The sequence below is a fragment of the Apodemus sylvaticus genome, chromosome 5 (assembly GCF_947179515.1).
Source record: "Apodemus sylvaticus chromosome 5, mApoSyl1.1, whole genome shotgun sequence".
Taxonomy (NCBI): Eukaryota; Metazoa; Chordata; class Mammalia; order Rodentia; family Muridae; genus Apodemus; species Apodemus sylvaticus.
In genome coordinates this window covers 34,105,764-34,116,567 of record NC_067476.1, presented here as the reverse complement: position 1 = coordinate 34,116,567, position 10,804 = coordinate 34,105,764, and positions in this window count along the sequence as shown.

Below are 10,804 nucleotides of genomic sequence, written 5' to 3'. Positions count from 1 at the left end.
GCCCCTTCCAAGTTCTCTTCTTCAGACTCCTCTTATGTCTTCCCATCGTCAAGTTGATGTAACAAGTTTGGTTACATGCAGATATGCTTATCTATATGAATGCACAAATATATAAATACAACCTACTAAATACATTTTTGTGGTTCATGTTTTGAAGGCTGAGTATTCTACAATGGGCAACCAATAAATGGTTCAATACTAAGAGAAGTTAATTCTATTTCTCCCAGGACCATTTGTTACCTGTAGTTCTTTTTCTTGTGTTAGAATCCCATGATAGATGGTGGACTTATCATATACTTGTCCTCTTTATTTCTAAGCAATTTACAAAAGCTAGCCATGTATTTCAAACTATTTAAGAATGCTTTTTACAATTTTTCCACATTCTAATTATAGTCATTAAACTTTTTTAAAAAAATGTGATTCAATGTGCTTAAATACTGGGAGAAAATGTAGTCATAATATCACTTAAAAGAAAATCAATGATTATAATACTTTTGGGTTTGGCAAAACTGAGGTTTAACAACATCATTAAAGACCCAGGATTGGAACACTAATTTTATCTATCATTTCTTTCTACAAACCTCTTTATTGTCTTTAATTATCAGACCACTCCTCATTGTCTCAAGATGACTGCCAATATCTTTAGGAGTTATGACCCCACACAGCAACATTCAAATATTGTGACAAAGGAAAAGACTGTATCTACGCACTTGTAAGACTTAAAATTTTCCGAGATGATTTTTGGCAGAAGTTGGGTGTGTTTCCTCCATTTATAATGTTTTCCAATCTAAAACATTATTGCATATGCTACTGCACATGTTCCACATGTCTGGGATTAAGTCCAGAAACTATTCTTTCAATTTAGATCAAAAATCATAAAACATTTGATATAATTTTCCAGAAAGTAAATATTTTAGTGTTGGTGGGCATTATAGGTTTCTAGAATATTATTTCTTTTCTTGTGTTTTAACCATGTCTAGCTTAAGGGCTTTAAAAAACAATCTGACATCAGCTTCATATTGGGTTATAAGTGGTAGCCTCACAATTCCAGATCTATCCAGTAAATTTTCACAAATACTTGATCAATTATATGATGTTTGATGTTTTATTATAGGTCCAACTTAATTCAACAAATATTTGTATAGCACTTTTAATGCGTCAGGGAAAATCACAACTGTGAATTCATGAACTTGGAAACATATAAGGTTTGCTCTGTTTTACACAAAGAGTACTAAACTGAGAAAGAGTATACAAAGTCACCAAATACACTCTTTACACTCCATTATTATTGAAACTACTCCAACAGAAAATGTCTTTTGAAAAGCCCATATTCAGAAATATGTATTTCATAGTAAGTTCTGCTAGGTTCCTTATCTTTATGTAAGTAAAAGATTCTGTGCAAATTGTGGTCTCATTGTATCATGTTTGCAGAGGTTTTCAGTATTATAACAAGGTGTTCCTCCTTTGTGCTTTGATATCCTTTATTAACCAAACCAAAAACATTTTCTTCTTTCTGTACCCATAAAACCATTTTTAAAAATGTTTTAAATTATATTATAGCTTTCACAAATCTCAAGTCCAAGTGGCTTGAGGGCGTCAACATAAAACCAGATACACTGAATCAAATAGAAGAGAATGTAGAAAAGAGGCTCGAACTCATTGTCACATGAGAAAATTTCCTGAACAGAACACCAATGGCTCAGGCTCTAATATCAACAACTGATAAATGGGACCTCATGAAATTGAAAGGTTCTGTAAAGCAAAAGATACAGTTAATAGCAATTGGAAACCTACAGAGTGGAAAAATATCTTCACTAACCCCACATCCAATAAAGGGCTAATATACAAAATATTTAGGTAACTCTATAAGTTAACCCCCAAAACAAAAATAAAACAATTTAAAAATGGTGTAACAGAGACTCTCTAATAGCCACGGAGCACTAAAAGAAATGTTCAAAGTTCTTAGTCATCAGAGAAAGGAAAATCAAAATGACCCTGACATTCTATCTCATAACATTCAGAATGGTTAAGATAAAAAACTCAAATGACAGCACATGCTGGAGAGGATGTGGAAAAGGAGGAACACTCCTCCATTGCTGGTGGGATTGCAAACTGGTACAACCACTCTGGAAATCAATTTGGTGGTTCCTCAGATGATTGGAAATAGTTCTACCAGAACACTCAGGTATACCATTCTTGAGCATATACCCAAAAGATGCCCCACCATACCACAAGGATACATATTCTATATGAATAGAATGAATGGAAATAAGCAGATAAGAAACCTGGGGGTGTGGGATGGAGGACCTTCTAGCAAGTACCAGAGATCTGGGAGTAGAAGACTCTTAGAACTCAATGGGGGAAGACCTTAGCCAACATGCCCAACACTGGGAGAAGGAGCACGAAGAGTCTGCATCCAGTAGATAGTCAAGGCTTCAAGTGATGAAACTGGGTTACTAACACACAGTCAAAATTTCTGAAACAAAATTGTTCTTGTCTAAAAGAATTACAGGGACAAAATGGAAAAGAGACTGAAGGAATGGTGGTCCAATAACCAACTTAAGATCCATTTCCTGGATAGGCACAAAGGCCTGACACTATTACTGATGCTATGAAGTACTTATAGACAGGAGCCTGGCATGGCTGTCCTCTAGGAAGTCCTACCAACAACTGACTGAGACAGAAGCAGATACTTATATCAAACCATTAGACTGAAGTTTGCGGACCCTGTGGTAGAATTAGGGGAAGGGTTAAGAATCTGAAGAGGAGGGCACGCAACCCCATAGGAAAACAAGCAGTCTCAACTATCCTAGATCCCAGGGGCTCCCAGAGACTGAGCCACCAATCAGGAGAATGCATAAGCAGGTCAGAGGTCCCTGGCACATATATAGTAGAAGTCTGCCTGGTCTGGGCTCAGTGGGAGAAGACAAGCCTAACACTTGAGAGACTTGAGGCTCTAGGGAGTGGGGAGACCTGGTAGGGTGGGGGACATCCTCTTGGAAATGGGGAAAGAGGAATGATATGAGGAACTGTGGGAAGGTAGATTGAGAGGCACAAAGACTGGAATGTAAATAAACAAAATAATAAAATAATTGTATTTTTAGCATTTGTATGGCCCCATGCATGCCTTTGCATGCGTGTAATCGCATGAAAACTTTGAGCAGTTGCTTGTCTCCTTGCACTTAACTGGTGTCCTAGGAAGAAACTAGGGTCAGAAGGTTTGAAAGGCAAGTACAGTATCTTGCTGTCCTTGCAATAATTTTTTTCTTATAAAGGACAACATTTAATTGGGGCTGGTTTACAGATTCAGTCCATTATTATCAAGGTCGAAGCATGGCAGCATCTAAGCAGGCATGGTGCATGCAGAGCTGAGAGTTCTACATCTTCATTTGAAGGCTGCTAGTGGAAGATTCACTTCCATGCAGCTAGGGTGAGGGTCTTGTAATAGCCTACACCCACAGTGATGCACCTATTCGGACAAGGCCACACCTTCTAATAGCGCCATTCCCTGGGCTGAGCATATACAAACCATCACATTGTACTCCCTACCTCCATAGGCTTATTGAAACCCATGAGTCTATACGGGCCATATCTAACCATAACATAATACAAAGATCATTTAATCCAACCTCAAAAAAAAAATCCATAGTCTTAACAGTAGTATCAACAATGTTAAAAGTCCAAAGTTCAAAGTCTCTTTTGAGATCCATCCAAACACTTCACTGTAAAATCTTGGGGGTGGGGCGCTCCAGGGCAACTTCAATGTTACAGCTTTTTGTTTCAATGTCTGGGATTCACTCAGGAACTTCTGGGCTCCTCCAAAAGGCTGGCATTACTTCTCTATCTCTGTCTTCTGTAGCACTCCAAGCTCAGGTTGATCCACTCACACTGTGGCTGCTGTTTTTGGTGATCATCCTAGGGTACCCATTACTAAGTAGCACTCAGAAAACACTTCCCAGAAGATTTCACCACAGTGGTTTTAGTCTCTTGTTAATCACCACTAATTTCTTTGTTTGTTTGTTTCTTTTTTAAATTTATTTTCTATGTTCTTTGTTTACATTCCAAATGCTTTCCCCTTTCCTAGTTTCCCCCTCCCCATATGTCCCATAAGCCCTCTTCTCTCCACCCAATCCCCAATCACACCCTCCCATTTCTCTGTCCTGGTATTCCCCTATAACCATGGATCAAACCTTTCCAGGACCAGGGCCCTCTCCTTCCTTCTTCTTGGCAATCATTTTATATGCTAATTGTGTCTTGAGTATTCAGAGCTTCTGGGCTAATTAATATCCACTTATCAGTGATTGCATTCCATGTGTATTCTTTTGTGATTGGGTTACCTCACTTAGTATGATACTTTTAGCTCCAGCTGACCAACATCAGTCGCTCCAGTAATCCCTACTCCTCTTGACTCTAAAGTCAGAGCCATATGGCCAAATCTGCTATTTGCTGGGGCTTTGGCCATGTGGCTCAGCTGTTTGCTGGGGCTGGACCATACTCCTCCCTTCCCCTCCCCCCCACCTATTCTATTACCAGCTTTCTGTTTTCTAGCTCCCTCTCTGCCCAAGCCTGGCTTTACTGGAACTTGTTCTGTCTGGAACTTGAACTTGAACTCAGTGATCTGCATCACTCTGTCGCCTGTAAGGCTGGAATTAAAGGCATGTACCACCATGCCTGGATTTAAGCTTTTCTTCACCTAGAACCTGGTTTGTCCCAGGCTGGCATTGAACTCAGAGACCTTGTTGGCTTTATCTCCTGGGATTAAAATTGTGTACTACCATACCTTGATCTAAATTTAGCTGGATAGGATCTTGCCCCCAAATCCCTTAATCTGTTAACTCCTAGAACATGGGATTCAGTTCCATTTCAGTTCTTGTTCCCTCTTTAATACTTAAACCATATATTTTATATTTTCCTTTCTTTTTTCATTTTCATATTTGATATATTTTTATTTACATTTCAAATCATTTCCCCTTTTCTGGCTTCCCACTCCCCGAAAGTCCCATAAGCCCTCTTCCCTCCCTCTGTTTCCCCAATCCACCCCTTCCCACTTCCCTGTTCTGGTATTGCCCTATACTGCTACACTGAGTCTTTCTAGAACCAGGGGCCTCTCCTTCATTCTTCTTGGACATCATATGATGTATGTATTATGTTTTGGGTATTCCAATTTTCTAGGTTAATATCCACTTATTAGTGAGTGCATACCATGATTGATCTTTTGAGATTGGGTTACCTCACTTAGTATGATGTTCTCCAGCTCCATCCATTTGTCTAAGAATTTCATGAATTCATTGTTTCTAATGTCTGAATAGTACTCCATTGTTTATATATACCACATATTTTTGTATCCATTCCTCCATTGAGGGATACCTGGGTTCTTTCCAGCTTCTGGCTATTATAAATAGGGCTGCTATGAAAATAGTAAAGCACGAATCCTTATTACATGCTGGGGAATCCTCTGGGTATATGCCCAGGAGTGGTATAGCAGGATCCTCCAGAAGTGATGTGCCCAGTTTTCTGAGGAGCCGGCAGACTGATTTCCAGAGTCATTGCACCAATATGCAACCCCACCAGCAGTAGAGGAGTGTTCCTCTTTCTCCACATCCTCGCCAATACCTGCTGTCTCCTGAGTTTTTAACCTTAGCCATTCTGATTGGTGTAAGGTGAAATCTCAGGGTTGTTTTGATTTACATTTCCCAAATGACTAATGATGTTGAGCATTTTTTAAAGATGCTTCTCAGCCATCTTAAGTTCTTCAGGTGTAAATTATTTGTTTAGCTCTGTACCGCATTTTTAATAGGGTTCTTCGGTTTTCTGGGGTCTAACTTCTTGAGTTCTTTGTATATATTGGATATTAGCCCTCTGTTGGATGTAGGGTTGGTGAAGATCTTTTCTCAATTTGTTGGTGGCTGATTTGTCCTTTTGATGGTGTCCTTTGCCTTACAGAAACTTTGTATTTTTATGAGGTCCCATTTGTCAATTCTTGATCTTAGAGCATAAGCTATTGGTGTTCTGTTCAGGAACTTTAGCCCTGTACCGATGTCCTCAAGGGTCTTCCTCAGTTTCTTTTCTATTAGCTTCAGAGTGTCTGGCTTTATGTGGAGGTCCTTGATCCATTTGGAGTTGAGCTTAGTACAAGGAGGTAAGGATGGATCAATTTGCATTCTTCTGCATGCTGACCTCCACATGAACCAGCACCATTTGTTGAAAAGCCTATCTTTTTTCCACTGGATGTTTTCAGCCCCTTTGTTGAGGATCAAGTGGCCATAGGTGTGTGGGTTCATTTCTGGATCTTCAATCCTATTCTATTGGTCCACCTGCCTGTCACTGTACCAATACTATGCAGGTTTTAACACTATTGCTCTGTAGTATTGCTTGAGGTCAGGGATATTGATTACCCCAGAATTTCTTTTGTTGTTGAGATTAGTTTTAGCTATCCTGGGATTTTTTTATTCCAGCTGAATTTGAGAATTGCTCTTTCTAACACTGTGAAGAACTGAGTTCGGTTTTGCGTTGAATCTGTACATTGCTTTTGGCAAAATGGCCATTTTAACTATTAATCCTGCAAATCCATGAGCATGGGAGATTTTTCCATTTTCTGAGGTCTTCTTCCATTTCCTTCTACAGAGATTTGAAGTTCTTGTCATACAGATCTTTTATTTGTTTGGTCAGAGTCACAACAAGGTACTTTATATTGTTTGTGGCAATTGCGAAGGGTGTCATTTCCCTAATTTCTTTCTCAGCCTGCTTATCCTTTGAGTATAGGAAGGCTACTGATTTGCTTGAGTTGATATTATAACCTGCCACTTTGCTGAAGCTGTTTATCAGCTGTAGGAGTTCTCTGGTGGAATTTTTTAGGTCACTTAGGCAGACTATCATATCATCTGCAAATAGTGATAGTTTGCCTTCTTCCTTTCCAATTTGTATCCCTTTGACCTCCTTATGTTGTCTAATTGCTCTAGCTAGTACCTCAAGTACAATATTGAAAAGATAAGGAGAGAGGGGGCAGTCCTGTCTAGTACCTGATTTTAATGGGATTGCTTCAAGTTTCTCTCCATTTAGTTTGATGTTGTCTACTGGTTTGCTGTATATTGCTTTTACTATGTTTAGGTATGGGCCTTGAATTCCTGTTCTTTCCAAGACTTTAAGCATGAAAGGATGCTGAATTTTGTCAAATGCTTTTTCAGCATCCAATGAAATGTACCTCCAAAAAGAAACGGGAGAGAGCCTACACTAGCAGCGTAATGGCACACGTGAAAGCTCAGGAACAAAAAAGAAGCTAATTCACCCAGGAGGAGAAGAAGACAGGAAATCATCACACTCAGGGCTGAACTCAGTCAAGTGGAAACAAAGAGAACCATACAAAGAATCAACAAATGCAGGAGCTGGTTCTTTGAGAAAATCAACAAGATAGATAAACCCTTAGCCAGACTAACCAAAGGAAATCAGAGACGGTATCTAAATTAACACAATTAGAAATGAAAAGGGGGATATAACAGAACCTGAGGAAATTCAAAAAATCATCAGATCCTACTACAAAAGCCTCAACACAACTGGAGAATCTGGAGGAAATGGTCAATTCCTAAACAGATACAAAATACCAAAATTAAATCAGGACCAAATAGATCATCTGAACAGTCCCATAACCCCTAAAGAAATAGAAGGGGCCATAGAAAGTCTTCCAAGCAAAAAAAGCACAGGACCAAATGGTTTCAGTGCAGAATTCTATCAGACCTTCAAAGAAGACCTAACACCAATATTCTTCAAACTATTCCACAAAATAGAAACAGAAGAAACACTACCCAACTCCTTCTATGAAGCCACAATTATGCTGATACCAAAACTACACAAAGATCCAACAAAGAAAAAGAACTTCAGACCAATTTCTCGTATGAACATCGATGCAAAAATACTCAATAAAATTCTTGCCAACCAAATCCAAGAACACATCAAAATGATCATCCACCATGATCAAGTAGGCTTTATCCCAGGGATGCAGCAATGGTTCAATATATGGAAATCCATCAATGCATTCCACTATATAAATAAACTCAAGGAAAAAATACACATGGTCATACTTTTTCTTTCTAACCTTGCTATGATTGTCCAAAAGGCTCTTCATGAGACTTAACCAGAGAAGTCTCTGTTGGACTTTTTTGAGATTTCCTTTGTTAATGCAATTAATGTAAATCTCTTTACCTTAGAATCAAGTAGACTCTTCAGTCACGGGCCAAAAGCAGTCACATTCTTCACCAAAATACCACAAAATGATCTCTAGGTCACATACTGAAATTTGTCTCCACTGAATCCTCTTGGGCCAGGTCTGTACAATTCAAACTGCACTCAGCAACAGTTTTCTATCTTCCTAAGATAGCCCATTAAGCTCATCTTAAAGCATTCCACTGCTTTCCAAAGTCCCCAAATCCTCATTCCTCTAAACAAAAGCATGGTCAGGCTGATTACAGAAATACCCCAGTACCTGGTACTAACTCCCATCTTAGTCATGGTTTTACTGTTCTGAACAGACACCATGACTAAGGAAACTTTCATAAGGACAACATTTAATTGGGGCCGACTTACAGGTTCAGAGGTTCAGTCCATTATCATTAAAGAAGGAACATGGCAGCATCCAGACAGGCATGGTGCAGGCAGAGCTGAGAGTCCTACATCTTTGTCTGAAGGCTGCTAGAAGACTCCACAATAAAATTTTTATGTGGTGTATGGAAGTTGTGATTGATTTGGAACAATGTGTGCCTTTTCAAATTTTAGCAAGGAGAGGAAAGAAAATGAACCTTACAGAGTGTGAAGAGCAAGTCTGTGAAGAAACATAATAGGGAGGAAAGAGCACGGGCCTAGGGAGATGTCCTGCCTGTTCTGGTCTGAGCTGGGCCTTCAGGTGTAATATTTTAGAATTAATTTTACACTAATATTTTTCTGGTCTTCAAAGTCTTCTATTTCTATTCAAGTGAACTTGGGTGCTTAAGAATTCACTAATGCCTTGAATGACCCTGTTTCTCTTTCACCAGTTTTCTGATTTATTAGTTTTCTTTACCTTTTCTTTTCTTCCCTTGTGACATCACTTTGAGGACCTCCAACTTGTTAGACAAATGCTCTGCCACTGAGCTACAGCCTTGGCCCTGTTTTCTATTTCAATAAAGAACATTCCTGCATAATCTCTTAGCCCAACCACTGACTTTTAATATAACATGCCCCATCTCCTGCATTTATTTGAGATGCTTGGGGACTACTTGATGTTGGCAGATTTCACTGTTCTATTTTACCTAAAGCCACTTTTTCTCCCTTAATGATGATCTGAGCACACTCAGAAATATTTACCCAAAACATGAAATAACCCTGCTTGATGCTGACCCTAACACTAGTTGAAGAACTTCCTTGTTTTATTTTTATGCTCATTGCAACAGAGAACATCCTACATCCCAATTACACAAGTTCCAGAATTGCCAGCAGCTCTATTTCCTTCCATCCCTAATTTGCAACTCTCTAGCTCTCTTCAGATCTCAGTTTTCTTGTAAGAGCTTTTTCAGAAGCAGCCAACAACCAGCCAGTGCCAGTAACATACTGTTTTGAAGCCCTTTTCCCTAAAGCTACAATGCTTTATAGTACAAAAAGTGCCTTCCAAATCATCTGCTATAGAAATGATACTAAATATTTTGCCACTGTATAACATTTTTCCAATTTACAAAAATAGTCTCCCTTAATTTAGGGCCCGACAAAACCTTTATCATGAGCATATGTTAGGCAGTTTGCTGCAGTAGACCATGAGGCTTCACATATACTTTCTGAAGAGGACATTTTTGTTACTATAACAAATACTACCTTTAGTTTAGTGAATTGTTCCTCATAAACTATTCTCTGGCTAAAGTTGTCATGACACTTTGGACTCTGACTCTCTTTTGTAAGTGTCCCCATTCTTGAATTCATCACAAAGGCCAAGTCTCTGGCTCAGGGTTGGTTTAATGACAGGGAACAAAGCATGGAAACTGGATGAATCTTGTGTTATCTTCCAAAGTGTCCACTTATATGTGACTTTCACATGTTAAATTTGTCTATATTCAATTACACAAAGATCAGGGAACTATCTGGACCAGAAAGAGATAATGTGATCCCAGGATGGTGCATAGAGGACTAAATCCTTTTACAGGGGAAGGAGTAGCTGCATGTCTATGGTCCAGTGGAATATGGTGTAATACTTTAAACAAAGGCTCTTTTATTCTTCATTTATAAACCAATGATTCAATTTTTCATATTTTAACATAGGAAACAAAACTAGAAAACTAATGTGCACACAGTTATATCACTGATCTTTATACCTTCCTTTATGTCTACTCCCCTCAGAAACTAAAATAATTTTCATTTTCCTGAGTTCCTCTAGTTAAACATTTTAAATAAATCAAAAGGTATTACTACATAGGTTACATACACTTATATAAAGCTCCTCAGCATTTTTATAACAATCATATTTATTCGCATCTTCTATGTTTAGAGGTGTTATGCTATTCTATTTTATTTTAAATACTTAAAATATGTCTGCCATCATTCAGACAGACCCTGCTTAGACTCTACTGTGTGTGGAATAAAGACACTTTCCTCTTTTGTGGCATAGTGACTATTTTTCCTCTAACCTTGCAGAGAACATTTGTAGAGACAGGCATTTATAAAGATTTTTAAAACAAGATTTGATGCCAAGAGCCACAGCAAAGCAAACACCGCCAAAACTAGTACTTCATACTTAAGAGCCACATAGACCTTTAATAAAATGCATTTCCTGTTGAGATAAGTAGACCTA